Consider the following 14,865-nt stretch of genomic DNA (forward strand, 5'->3'; position numbering starts at 1 on the left):
TATCATATACAACATAATGCCATAATTTGTGTCAACATCGCACATACGCTAGCCAGATCCATAGCATAGAATGCATTCAGCTGTGGGTTACCATTTAAAGCATAACACATTAATACCCAGACTGTGACAAGAGGCCTTTATAGAAGCTGTTTAGTTTTTAAATATGAAGACATTGCGTAAAACCTTCTCTTCCTCCCAGTGTGGAACACAGCAATAAATAATCTGGTGAAGGCAGAAGAAAGTTTCAGAGCAGGGGTGTGCAATCCAGTTGGTTCTATGCCGTACAGCACTGTTGGATTAGGATGGGTGTTTTCTTGGTCAATGAGGACAGCAAGCTTTTCATACAGATGTTAGTATAAAAGTGACTGTTTATAGCCCAGGGCATAAAAAAGCGGCTGTGGGAATGATACATGATGGTCAGGCGCACAGGAAGGTCAGCTTGTATTTCAGCGCTTCACACAGGAACTGTTGTCTGGACCAGCCATTCTCCAGCTTTTCACTCCGCAGTCTACTTTGTCACTGAAAGAACCTCTCAAGCATCCTTTCCTCTTTCCAGACTCCCACACCGTTTGGTTTGCAAAATTCTTTCATTTTGTGGACTGCTAGGGAGAGTTCTGAGGACTGCAGGGCTCCAGAGGACACAGTTTAAGAACCCAAGGAGTGAACAGGGCTCAACGCAGAACACAAAACACGTTACTCAGATGACATTTCGGAATCATAAATGTCCACCTCTCCTTTGGCAATGCCTGTATCTGTCCCCTGAACCCCAGCATGTGGTTGTACTAGTAGTCATATTAATAGTGGTACAATGACTTCCCTCTTCTGCAAGGAGTCTGTTAAACTTGGCATTAATTACATCACCAGTCTTTCCTCAACCTACATCCTGCCACCAAGCCACCTATACAAACAACTCCCTCTACACCAGGAACTGTCTTTTCCCCTAGGCCAAGCTTTCCAGAAGACAAGCCAATAGATTTTCTTTCAAACGTCAAAGCTATAAAATGCCTGGGATGCTACAGACAAGATTAGAGTATTGGCAAAGCGACACAAGAGCAGTTTGCATCCCTAGCCTATACCTGAATCCACACTTTGCTGGTGCCATCTGATTCACACCTTCACGATCCATAAATTTCACTTAACACCTCTAATTTATATTTATTTGGGTATTAATATTGCTAGAGCTGAAAATAAAAATAAAAGTCAGCTGTGTTCCGCAAGACTGCAAGAAAGGCCACCTAGGTATTTTGGCAGACTTCCTCATGTTCTTGGCTGAACTTCGAGGTCACTGTTAATAGGATAGCACTGTTTATTATCTCATAAAGATCATTATAAATAGATGTTGTTAAAGATAACGACACACTGTAAATAAAGGCGCCATATGAAATCACAATATTTAACTAGCTGCTGTTGAAACATTTTTTCACTAGAAAGGATTCTAACAGCAAATACTTTACTGAATCCAAGCCATGCACGGGTCTCTGGAACAGATTTCTTGTAATAATACTTTGATTTATATTTTAAATAGTCCTTTACACTTATATTATTATCTAGTCTATACTGTATATAATTTCATTTATATAGCTATAGATATGAGTGATCTCAAAGTGCTTTACAAATATTAATTTTAAAGCCCCACAACAACCTTGTAACCCAGGCAATCTCTGTTTTTCAGATTGGGGGGAAACTGAGGCAGAGAGCTACTGAGTGACTCCTTTTGAGTTACACTGCATGTCAGTGGAACAGCCCAGAATAGAGCCCAAGGGACATCTGCTATAATTTGTCATAGCTCGGTTAGCTAAAACTATTTGCATTTGCCACCAAGAAGAGTTCAGTATCTGATTTGAACTACTAGATAATGCTCCCCTTGAAGTGACAATGTGCCTTGTGTTGTGAGCATGACAATATACTAAGAAGGAGCGTGTTTCCAGACATGCATGATAATGTTAGGGAGCATAAAAGAGTCTTGAATTAACAGCACCTCTCATCAATTTCAGTGTGAAGTCAGATTCAGAATGATCAGTCTGGAGATTAATGTTCCTTAAGGAGGAAAGGAAACCAAATTTCACTGGTGTTTCGGTCATTGTGTTTTCTCAGGAAAATAACTTGCCAACAAAGTGGAAAATGTACAAAAACTGACTAGTCCATTTACCTCTAAAATGTCAGACGTCATCATGTTCCTCACACACCGAGCTCCCTGTTCCTAGCGGAAACTCCAAATTACTTGCAAATTGCCCCTTCCCAGTTTCTGACTGTACCCCATTGGTACATTTGCTGGCCCGCCATATTAGAGCTATTAAAACGGCTCAGTTTTTTAGTCACAGGCAGCCCTTTGCTTGGCAAACTACATGAACCATTTAACAACTGCAGGGAGGCCCAGGGACTGAAACTCAGAGGGTTCATGCTGCTTAAATAGTCTGGTTCACAGACAGCGGGCAATCACTTCTGGGAAGCTGGTAGGTTAGAAAAGGTTTAGAACATCAAGGGATGAGGGAAGGGAGGCTCCAAGTGTTAACTCTTTCAGTGATGATCTTTAGAGAATATTTTAAGGTAACTTTTAGCAATGCCTCTCTTTTTAGATTCAAGATGTTACAGTAAAACTTCCATTGACTTATATGGAAACAGGATTTCACCAATTTACTTCAATAAAGCCAGGATTTCACTCTGTATATATAATATGGCTTGTGGCACAATACTGCTCATAATAAAATACAGTCGACTACACTCAGACCCCAAACTGCAAGTATCACTGTAGTAGACGTGTGGGGCAGTAGCACTGTAAGAACTTGTTTTTGTATATGATGAAAACCTCTCTCACTCAAGAATAGACAGCAACAAGCTCTCATAGCCAAAGTACCAGTGCTGTGCCCCCTGCAAATGGTTGTGTGACAATAGGAAGCCCAATGCTTGTTTTGTATTTTTGTAACTATGGCCTAATATCAGTCCTACCTCGTAGGTAGTTTTATCTCCAATATTTACACTAGTCATTCCCTGTGTCAGTGTTGTGATTGGTGTTACGTGGGAGTTAGGACTTTTGAGTTTTAATCCTGACTCACCGGGTGACCTTGGATAAATTGCTTAGCCTCGCTGCATCTTTGTTTATTCATCAGTAAAATGGGCTAATAAATATTAGCTCCTTTGCAGTGCTTGGGGGGGAGAGGGGGAGATGACGATGACTAATCAATAGGCCAAATTCCCCAAGGGCACAAGTCAATGTAATTCCATTATACTGATAAGTCACAGATTTACTCCTGCTCTGGCTCCCCTGTGGAATCTCGTGCCTCAGTGTATCTGTCTGACAACTTTATGGAGCTCCTGCTATGGGCTGAAACGTAATGCGGCAAAAAAGTGAGCTTTTTATCTTTCCTCCCAAATATTTCCGTCTCCCCTTCCTCTGTCATCATTGGCGGCATCTCCTTATTGGTTGGTAAAGTGCCCTGCACATCCATGCTGCTATAATAGTAAAAAATAAATAAATGCAAGAGGTATCATGCAAGGTAATTCCAGTATTTTCTAACATGTTAGTACCCCTCTGCCTCCCCAACTAATCAGGACTAGGTTGCCATATCCTTATCACAGTTACTAATATCTCATCAAGGAGTAATCCCACTGACATCAATGGAGTAGAACTCAGTGTAACTAAAGGTTCCTGTGTGAACAACAAAGCTATCCCAACATTCCTAAGAACTGACAATTTGCAATGTGTAAGGGCAACATCTCAGGGTCAAACTCACCTGTCTCTGCTTATAGGAATGCCACCATAAACATCGTTCCCATAAATCTCCAAAGCCGTTCATCTAGATCCTTAGGAAGAATAATATGCTCCAAAAATAATTTAGGTATCAGCTCAAAGTAGTTCCCATACCAACTTCTGCATAGATCAAAAACACAGGCATCCACCATTCGTATTCTTTGAACTGCTCTTCCCTGTCAAGTCAGTATTGAGAATCAGGATGGGGAAATAATTATACAGGATGAAGGATCTTACTTAACAGACCCTAGAGGAAGCCCAAGTCGGGCAGAAGCAGCAGTATGATAAGTCAGCCAGGGCAAAAGGTCTGATTGCTATTTCCCCTCCTGAGACCGTGAACAGTTGTCTGAGAAGCAAGAACCATTTCATGTTCTGAGATAGCCCGTGGCCTTTAACTATGAAATACCCACCCCACCAAGAAGAGGCAGATGTTTCATGTAAATCTGTCATAGGACATAAATGTCCAGAAGGTCAGCTGACTGGCTGGATCAGATGTGCTGATAGGGATGGGGAGATGGAGGAAACTGCCTTTCCCCTAGAGAAGTATCAGGAAGGATTTTTCATTAGTGTTTCGGATCCAGGAAATGCAGAACCTTAGAGCTAGTAATACAAATGGCCTCTCACAGGCTTCATGGAAGCCCAAGAAGACCTGGCATCAAGGAATGAGGAAATGACAAGTAGTTTTAGAGCCTTAGAGGCTGTTTCATCCATGAATGAATTTGTAACAAAGTTCTACTTGTTCCCTCCCAGAAGAAATGATATACCGATCTGCTGCTGTTTCACTGATTTATGGCCAGCATCTAGATTCACCCACCGGCGAGCTAGGTGAAAGACAGGGAAGATGGAATTTGGTCTGGGTAAAGTCTATAACAATGCTTATAATGTATATCAAGAGGCAGGCTACCGGGATACTGTTGTGTTTATAAGGTGAACATTGATGCCATTAGGGTCTCCAAAGGAAGTTGAGAAACCTGGGAGGGTGGTTGTGATGCAGCTCCTGGAAGTAGGTATAGCTCAGAAACAATGGCGGGGTCCCCAGGATTTTTGCAATGGCACCTAAGTCCTGCTAACGCCTGCTTGTAGCATGGGGCTGAAGGAAGGTTGGTTCGGTGCTTTGGGCCCACTTGATCACAAATAGAGACTCAGCTTAGAACTCAGAAACTGAGTTCAATTCCCTGCTCTGTCACAGACTTGGGTGATCTTGGGCTGGTCATTTAGTCTCTCCATGCCTCAGTTCCCCAACTATACAAGGGGAATAACAGTACTGCCCTACCTCACAGGGCAGTTCTGAGGATAAATACATTAAATGTTGTGAGCTGGTCAGATATTAGGGTAAGACGGGGTCCCTATAAGTACAATAAATAGACACAAGTCTTTTGTCATCCTTGTAAGGCTTTTGAAACAGATTCCTTTTGTGAGTGTCATGGGAATTTTTGAACATAGGCAAAAGAATGGAGGAGACAGTCATTTTTGTTACAGATTTTTGCCTGATTTTTGGCTGCAAGTTGCACTAATGGGTATAATGTCAAAGACACAGCTAGAGAGAGTGCAGGGAAAAGTTCCCTACGCCCAACAAGGGTTCCCCTAAAAGCAACAGAGAAGCTGCTCTGCAGGTCCTCTGGAATGGAGACGTATTCCAGACTGCAGACGTTTAGCAGTCCGTGTGTCTGTGCCCCGACACAGACATGTGTACCTTCATCCAGCACATATTACTCCTCTTCGGGAGAGGAATAAATGGTACAGAGTGCAAACACTTAATGCTGGTTTTATGCAGCATTTATGCATACCTATTTTCTAGCCAACACTAAAAGGTTCCAGAATATTAAGTCTTTTCTCTTTAGCAATTGCATTCACTCACCGGGACCTTCAGCATTCTGGAATTTTTTTCTCCTTCACTCTTATTTCTTCCCCTTATCTTAGCTTTCACTGTTAAATATATTATGTACCGAAACAACAAATAATGAGCCTTGTCTCTGCCACAGTTTCCCAATCTGTAAAATGGGGAATAATATTCACCCACAACACACATTAATTTCACACCACTGTGAACATGTAAAACACTGGGTAAATGCTACATGTTATTACAGTATTATGCGCCCATAAAACCAGAGGGCAAACAATAAAGACAAGTGCAAAGTACTACACTCAGGAAGAAAAATACAAATGCATAACTACAAAGTAAGGAATAACTGGCCAGGTGGTAGTGCTACTGAAAAGGATCTGGGGGTTATAGTGGCTCACAAATTGTATATGCACCAACAATATGATGTAATTGCAAAAAAGGCTGATGTTCTGGGGTGTATTAACAGGGGTGTCATATGGAAGAGTTGGACAGTCATTGTTCCGCTCCATTTGGCACGGTGAGATCTCAGCTGGAGTACTGTCCAGTTTTGGGCACCACACTTTAAGAAAGATGTGGAGAAATTGGAGAGAGTCCAGAGGAGAGCAATGAGTGTGACAAGCGGTTTAGAAAATCTGACCACTGAGGAAAGATTAAAAAACTGGGCATGTTTAGTCTGGAGAAAAGAAGATTGAGGGGGGACCTGATAATAGTCTTCAAATATGTTAAAGACTGTTATACACAGGACAGTGATATTTTTTTTCTCCATGTCTTCTGAAGGTCGGACGAGAAGTAATGGGCTTAATCTGCAACAAAGGAAGTTTAGGTTAGATATTTGAGAAAACTACCTAACTATAAGAATAGTTAAGTACTTAAATAGGTTAGCAAAGGAAGCTATGGAATCCTTGTCACTGGAGGTTTTAAAGAATGAGGTAGACAAACACCTGTCAAGGATGATTGAGGTATAGATGACTGTACCTCAGTGCAGGGGGCTGAACTAGATGACCTCTTGAGATCCCTTCCAGCCCTACATTTCTGTGCTTCTGTAAACCTACATACAAACTGCTGGCACCAGTAACATACTAATATATCTTCAAGTTCTTTTAGTTACTTTCTTTTAGTTACTGCTAAAAAAAGGCAACATAATTTTAGCCATTCCCCAGGCTCTGGTATTCACATTATTTAAAAATAGCAGAAGAAAATTTGCCTAAAATAATGAAAACAGAGCATAATATTTTCAGGCTACATGCCTCTGAAAAGCTAGCATTTATGCCAGATATTACCAAAAGGAAGATAGAAAGAAAAACGGAATGCTACCCTATTGCTTTTAACAATGCCAATGGAACATAGACGTTTACTGGCTTTGTTGGGCAAAGTTCCATTTTTCCATTACATGTAGGTAGTTGTTTTAGATTCTCTAGCTTCTGCTATCCGCAATTAACAATTCTGCTCCAGTCACCGATATATCAAAGTTAGGAACTATTGCAAAATTTCAAAACATAAGCCCAATTTTATCATTCATCATTTATATATTCCCCAAGGAAATAGGGAAACGTGACCTAAAATGGTGCATATACATACGTGCAGGGCTGTGTACTGAAATAGGGTGTCTGGTACTTACCTAGACCTTACAAACCTTGTTGTCTCTCAGGGTCCAATCATCCCCAGGGGAGAACAGGGGGGTCTGAACCCCAAAGAATGGGCCACTGAACCAACTGATGGTGTACAAAGTTACAGTGTATCAAAATATGTTGAAAGCAACAGAGGGTCCTGTGGCACCTTTGAGACTAACAGAAGTACTGGGAGCATAAGCTTTCGTGGGTAAGAACCTCACTTCACTTCCAGAAACCACCCTGACATTATCATCAAAAAGGCTGATAAAGGAGGTGCTGTTGTCATCATGAACAGGTCTGACTACCAGAAGGAGGCTGCCAGACAACTCTCCAATACCAAATTCTACAGGCCGCTTTCCTCAGATCCCACTGAGGAATACACTAAGAAACTGCACCATCTACTCAGGACACTGGACACAAGTCAGATATCAGGAATGGCAATATACAAAAACCTGTAGGAGAACACTTCAACCTCCCTGGCCACACAATAGCAGATGTAAAGGTAGCCATCTTACAGCAAAAAAACTTCAGGACCAGACTCCAAAGAGAAACTGCTGAGCTCCAGTTCATTTGCAAATTTGACACCATCAGATCAGGATTAAACAAAGACTGTGAATGGCTATCCAACTACAGAAACAGTTTCTCCTCCCTTGGTGTTCACACCTCAACTGCTAGCAGAGCACCTCACCCTCCCTGATTGAACTAACCTCGTTATCTCCACACTGATATATACCTGCCTCTGGAGATTTCCATTACTTGCATCTGAAGAAGTGAGGTTCTTACCCACGAAAGCTTATGCTCCCAGTACTTCTGTTAGTCTCAAAGGTGCCACAGGACCCTCTGTTGCTTTTTACAGATTCAGACTAACACAGCTACCCCTCTGACACTTGAAAATATGTTGAGTAAGCTCTTTTATGAAAGCTGGTAATCATAAGCTTAATAATCATTATGAGATATGTATATAGGCTATGGTTCTGAAGTTAAGTATTTGTGTATATAGAAAATTGTGCTGATAATCTTTGATGCAGCTTCACCTCCACCTCCCAGCAGGGTGATGGGCAGTCAGGTAGGGAGGGGCTGCCCCCTCAAGCAGATGAGACTAGCTCTAAGCACCTAGCCTTATACAACCCAGGAACAGATAAAAGATAGGCCATTAGAGTTAATGGAAATACACTGAAACATCCCTTAGAATTTCTCTACCCTGACGAACCATGAGTCACCATGGCAGGAGAGAAAAAACAAAAAAGGAAAAAGCTGTTTTTAAAAAGAGGCTTGAAACTAAGGTTTTGATCCAGAAACTGAGGCCAGGTGAACCCTACACACTTACTTTGGTTTAACCAAAGTGCTCATATAGTGACGTAGTTATACTGACCTTAACCCTGACATGTAGACAGCACTATGTCGGTGGGAAAGCTTCTCCTGTCACCATATCTACTGCCTCTCGTGGAGAAGGAGTAAGTAAGCTGACGGGAGAACTCTCTACCATTGCCTTAGAGCAGTATTTCTCAAACTGGGGTTGCCGCTTGTGTAGGGAAAGCCCCTGGCGGGCCGGGCTGGTTTGTTTACCTGCCCCGTCCGCAGGTCCGGCCGATCGCAGCTCCCACTGGCTGTGGTTCACCACTGCAGGCCAATGGGAGCTGCTAGAAGTGGCGGCCAGTAAGTTCCTCGGCCCGTGTCGCTTCCAGCAGCTCTCATTGGCCTGGAGCAGCGAACCGCAGCCAGTGGGAGCCGTGATCAGCCGGACTTGTAGACGGGGCAGGTAAACAAACCGGCCCGGCCCTCCAGGGACTTTCCCTGCACAAGCGGCAACCCCAGTTTGAGAAACACTGGCTTAGAGCATCTTCATGAAACTGCTTCAGCAGCGCAGCTGCACCAATGCAGTGTTTGTAGTGTAGACCTGCCCGGAGGGACAGTAGCTTGGCGGGTGCTGTCGGTGAAATGCTGCTATGGCAGAGGCCAAGCAGGGAAACTCTTCAAAGGAAATCAGTAACTTGTGTTAGAGCAGGGATTTTATCTAATATAGAAGTGTAAAGCCTGAGGGTTGCATCTATATATTTATTTACTGCGTGACTGGCATATATTTGCTCTCCCTCGCTATTTTATCTTTGGGTCTGTGGTTTTTCTATTAAATAAATGTGTTTGTTCTTACACCAAGCAGGTGTCTGGGGACTGGTTTCATGCCTTGGGGGGGCGGGGTGATGAAGCAGAGGAGAAAGTCTGAGTGTCCGGTAATTAAGAACTTGGGGTGGATGGAGCTGGGGACTCTGAGAACTGGAAGGGCTGTTGGAGACACCATGCAAGGAGAAACTAGGCTTGTTGGCAGGCTACTGGTGTCAGGGCTTTGAACCAAAGCTGCACAGCATAAAAGCACCCAAGTGGTGACAGAACCCCTTACTGGTCTGAATGATCCCCAAAACATCACAGCAGGTCACAAATCAGGGGGTCATGACCAGCCTTCCTTTGCCTTATTACCAAATGAGGGGGGTTGAGGAATTAAAGCTAGATCCCAGCTAGATGGGAATAGGCTGTCCAGTAGGGAAAAGGGGGTCCCAGTATGGAAAAGTTCAACAATCTTGTTGCTACTTAAGGAGTATGTGCTATCTTGTCATCTCATACACGATAACATTCTGGGAACTATTATCTCTTAAGTATGGTTCTTCTCTTAAGGACATCAGAAAACACAGCTATGGTACATGGGCAGCTCTGACACAATGGGATTAGTCTATATACTGTTTGCTCATCCCCACATTAAGGGCTAGATCTCCAGTAGACATTAATCAGCACAGCTTGATTGGTCTCAGTGGCGCTAGTCTGATTTATACTGGCTGGTGTATTGAGGAGGAATAATTTCTGCTGAACTTGGCTAAACTCAGGTGGTTGATTCGAAACTCATGCTGTCACCTCTCTGTAGGAAGCATGTGCTAGGATGTATTCCTGGGATAACCCTCAATAAAACCCCATAGAGTTACCACTATTATGTGGTGTTATCAGCCACTCATTGTCACCTCTGCACAAAAACAGCTGAAAAAATATTTATCGAGCAATAACATGCAGTGTCTTGGGGAGATGTTGAACATCATTATAATCAGTACTTCAATGACGTTCCACCCAGTATTGCCCTTTTATGTTTCTTTGTATGCTCTGGAGATGAGCATGAGCTACCCAATATGACATAATTAGCCCATTATTGGATGCTTTTAAAATGTAACTGGATTTCTTTGGACATTAACACATGCAGTTTGATCTATCTAATCTATTTGCTCAATCACTGGGGTATCAGGATCCAGTATTAAGGATCACCGTTTTGGATCACCAAGGCCTCCTCATTTCTGTAGGTGCAGGGTACACATTAATCAATGAGATATGCAAACCCATTCTTTTACAAAAATCATGCTCTCCCAAAGAAATCTGAAGTAAGAGACATCTTTTGCACCCAGGCAGGCCTCATTCTTTCCATTTAAAATATTTCCTCCCTGTATGAATTTTCCCCTGAAAAATCCCCACTTCTTGAGAAATTGTTCAGTACGTGAGCAGCAGAGGCCAGAATCAGAGGTTGGAAAACCTGGGTTCAAGTCTCCGCTGTGCAATGACCTGCCTGACCTTGGGCAAGTCACTTAATCTTTTCGGGCTGGAGTCACAAAAGTGCTTAGGTGCCTAAATCCTTCTCTCACTCCACACTTGAACAGCTTCAAGACTCGTTTGGGCCAAAGAGAAAGCATGACTCTACAGACTGTGGTTAGAACCCTCCCCCCCCCACTTCCATGACTTTTTATTTATTTAGCCACAGTAGAACATTGTCAACAAAAGAGACTGAGGAAGCCCCTCATCAGAATATCCCATAGCCGAGTAGTTAGGGCACACACCTAAGAGGTGGCAGATTCCTATTCAAATTCCTTCTCTCCCTGAGACAGAGGGGAGATTTGAACCAGGACAAGCACTGAGCTAAAAGTTATGAGAGGGAGATGGGGTTCCACTCCCCGCAAAAGCAGCATAGGTGCCTATCTCCCGGCTGTGATAGCAGAGAGAGATACCTCCCTGAAGCCTGGGCTTAGGTGCCAATCACCATGAGAGGGGTGGGCCTTAGCACACACCCTTCTTTTTGGCATCTCTCATTGGTTAGCGTAGGAGGCGCCCCACCTAACATGCTGGCTTTTGTGAACTGCAGTTGAAGGCGCCTATCTCTCATGAGGCATCTAACTCAGGCTTTGTGGATCACAGTGTCTCCCTGTGATTTTCTAGGCATCTATAAGTTAGGCTTTGCGACAAGCCCTAAGTTTGTGCACCCTGCCTCCCCATCTGTAAAATGGGGGTAAACAGCACTTCCCTACCTCACAGGGGTGTTGTGAAGATAAATACAATCAACCTTGTGAGGAGCTCAGATACTGTGCTAATGGCCTTCGCTAGGGTTGAAATTCATTTCCATCCAGAACGCTTGGCTAACAAGTTGGCACAACAGGATTTTCCCCTAATATCATCATACATGGCTTGATTTTTTTTTTAAACTGGCTTTTATTCGCACTCTGGACCCTGATCTCAAGAAGTCCTCCTGAGACTCAACCATGTCTTCACTCCTCAGAAGGATTTGGTACAGCCAGGGAAGGCATCAGTCATATTTTTTCTACACAGCATGGTTACGACTCTCAGTTTGACAAAGAAGTTTTGCTTCTTTTTAGTCTCACTTATGTAATGAAAAAGAAGGGAAAGGTCTTTGAAAGACGTGTTTTCAGTTTAACTCTAAGGCCAAACTCCTGACCACATGCTGAGCTTACACACATAGGTTGGGTGCTTTGTGTAGGGCTCTAATTCTTCAAATACAAAAGTAAATAACTTAATGAACATGGGGTGAAATCCTGGCCCTACTGATGTCAATAGGAGCTTCATTGAGGCCAGAATTTCACCCATGGGTCCTGATCCAAAGCTCACTGAAGTCAATGAAATGCTTTTCATTGACTTCAATGGGCTGTAGGTCAGGCCCATGAGTAGTTCCGTGTAAAGGTGTTTGCAAGAGCAGAGCCTAAATATACAGGGAGATAAGGAGAACAAATCTTCCTCCACAGGCCATGGGGTGTTCGTGCAGCCTTTCTGTGGAGGCTCCTAAGAGTTTTCCTAAGAGCTGAAGTTGCTTATGTAGTGTTCTTTCTTATGTCAGAAATATGAATGTATTGTGGTTTACAATACAGAAAGACGGCACTTTAGAGTTTCTTTGGCTAGATGGCATTCTTGTGGCATGCTGCTGAAATGTATCCAAAAAAATCTGAGCATCTCACATTTGTTTTCACACTGCAAAAAATATGGAAAACTTCAGGAAAAATACACTTAATATTTTTCCATCTTGGCCTGGCCTTGTGCAAAATGTGTGATTGGACAGGCCTGTGCCAAGTGCTTGTTTTTGTTTTTATAAAGGAATATATTTCACTGTAGATACTATAGCAAAAAGAAAATATTGTTGGAAAAGAGGCATGCATTTGATTGCTGGGCATTTAGTCTCTTCTTTTCTTCAGTAATACATCTGCTCTCTCACAGCGATAAGTCACAATGGCTACCAAGTTTCTTTCTTTCTTTGAAGCTTTATGTTTTTCTTACCATTTTAGACTTTAGATGTCATCTTAAAATAAAAGACCTCTAATGGCGTCTTATGCAATGGCACTATGATTGAAGGATGCTGCCTCTTAAGTACCAAAAGATGTATCTCATCCATGTCTCTTGGGGGCTTGATTGACAAGGGCATTGTCAGCTTCCAATTGGCCCCAAACTGATGAGCACCTGAATTCACCTGCGATCAAGAAGCATGTATCACTGACTGACAGCTCCAACCCCATTAGCAGAGGATCATTAAAGAAGCAAACTGCTGGCTTGTGCTTGCCTTGAACATGTTTCGCATGGTCCAACTAAAACAAATGTCCAAATTGACATTCCAAGCATAATAAAGAGGTTTCCATATCCGCTGCACTTACATTGCATAACACCCCTCAATAGGAGTGTTCAGCTAATGGAAAACTGAAATTGGTCAGGAAACAAAAGGGGAAAAAAGAAAAGAAATTGTCCATTTTTTCAACATCCTCTTTGCTTTCAGATGTGAAGGGGAAAAGGGACATTGGAAGTTACAAGTAATTCTTAGAAGAATGCAAAGAGCAAACATTTTAAACTGACAACCTTTTGGAAGCTGATTAGAACCATTTGTGTGTGGTCACCAAAAAATTAGAGCTGCAGAAAATGGAACGGAGACAAACTCTGTTCTGTTCCGAGTCACATAACAGATGCCAGCGTTCCTTCTGATTTTACTACTTTTTTCTTGGCCAATCTGGGTGAAAGACTGATTAAAAATGGGGTTGGGAATACGCTGTTGAAAAGCCTCCCAGACTGTAATCCTAGTGCAAGGGGAAACTGAGACTAGCAGTAAATCATTCTTGGCTGTCTGGATCACTTATCGAATACAGCCAGTAAGGACACCCAGAGTCGCAAGACTATGAAATTGCATATCCAATCGCTTGTTCTTTGAAAGGGGCCTTTGCCTTATTTTCTGTGGGAAGAATAGTGCAGGAAACAGAGGAGCAGAGTCAGTTCAGGAGGCACAGAAAGGATTGTCAATAAACTGTTAAAAATCATAAACATGGATGGAAAGAGATTTATCTCCTCCAAAACCATTTTTGCTTCAGCGGTGTCTTAGGTAAAACAAAATAAACCAAAGGCATTGAATTTCACTGGGAGAATGACTGTGTGGTCTGCTGTACAAGCCAGACTTTCCAACCATACATTTAAAAAGTGGTTTCTCAAGTGTGGGTAAAAAAAACACTTACCCAATTTCCGAGCAGTCTGTGAATCGTGAGGTCTGTAACAGACACAGCAAAACAGAAGGCTTAGTTACAACTAAAATTGAGATCTTCCTGGATGAGGGCTATAATCGTTGTGCAGCTGATATTATAAGTCTTTTACACTGACCTCTTGTCCTTTCAGGGGTGTATTTAATTGCACTGTATTTTCTCTTTTCATCGCCAAGGGCTTTGCAGAACATAAAATTCCATGCCCACGAATGCTGGTGAAACACTGAGAGGGAAGGCAGCCATGAACATTTTAAATTACTGTTGTGCCAGTTAATCAAAGGTGGTTCAAACTGGAAATATCTTGCTCATGGTAAATTTAGCATCCATTACATTGCACTAGTAAACCTAGCAGCTGCTGAGAGCACTAGCTGCAGAGAGAGTCCTATACTTAAGAATCAGAGGGGTAGCCGTGTTAGTCTGAATCTGTAAAAAGCAACAGAGGGTCCTGTGGCACCTTTCACCTAGTTCATTTGCAAATTTGACACCATCAGATCAGGATTAAACAAAGACTGTGAATGGCTATCCAACTACAGAAACAGTTTCTCCTCCCTTGGTGTTCACACCTCAACTGCTAGCAGAGCACCTAACCCTCCCTGATTGAACTAACCTCGTTATCTCCACACTGATATATACCTGCCTCTAGAGATTTCCATTACTTGCATCTGAAGAAGTGAGGTTCTTACCCACGAAAGCTTATGCTCCCAATACTTCTGTTAGTCTCAAAGGTGCCACAGGCCCCTCTGTTGCTCTATACTTAAGAAAGTAATGAAGCGCTTTTAAATAAAAAGTAATATAAGAACAGAAAATCTCCACCAAAATCTCTTAGGGGCTCAGCTGCAAGGA

The 14,865-nt window shown here is 42.6% G+C and overlaps 1 long non-coding RNA gene across 1 annotated transcript; it reads right to left on the reverse strand.

Annotated features, from left to right (window-relative positions):
• Positions 1-12,270: 12,270 nt before the first annotated feature.
• On the reverse strand, positions 12,271-14,404 carry LOC117886798. Its single transcript, XR_004648053.1, has 3 exons — positions 14,141-14,404; positions 13,999-14,030; positions 12,271-12,974 (listed from the first exon to the last, which is right to left on the reverse strand). It is a non-coding gene; the product is annotated as an uncharacterized LOC117886798 (long non-coding RNA).
• Between the last annotated feature and the right edge of the window lie 461 nt (positions 14,405-14,865).

The sequence above is a fragment of the Trachemys scripta genome, chromosome 13 (genome assembly GCF_013100865.1).
Source record: "Trachemys scripta elegans isolate TJP31775 chromosome 13, CAS_Tse_1.0, whole genome shotgun sequence".
NCBI lineage: Eukaryota > Metazoa > Chordata > Testudines > Emydidae > Trachemys > Trachemys scripta.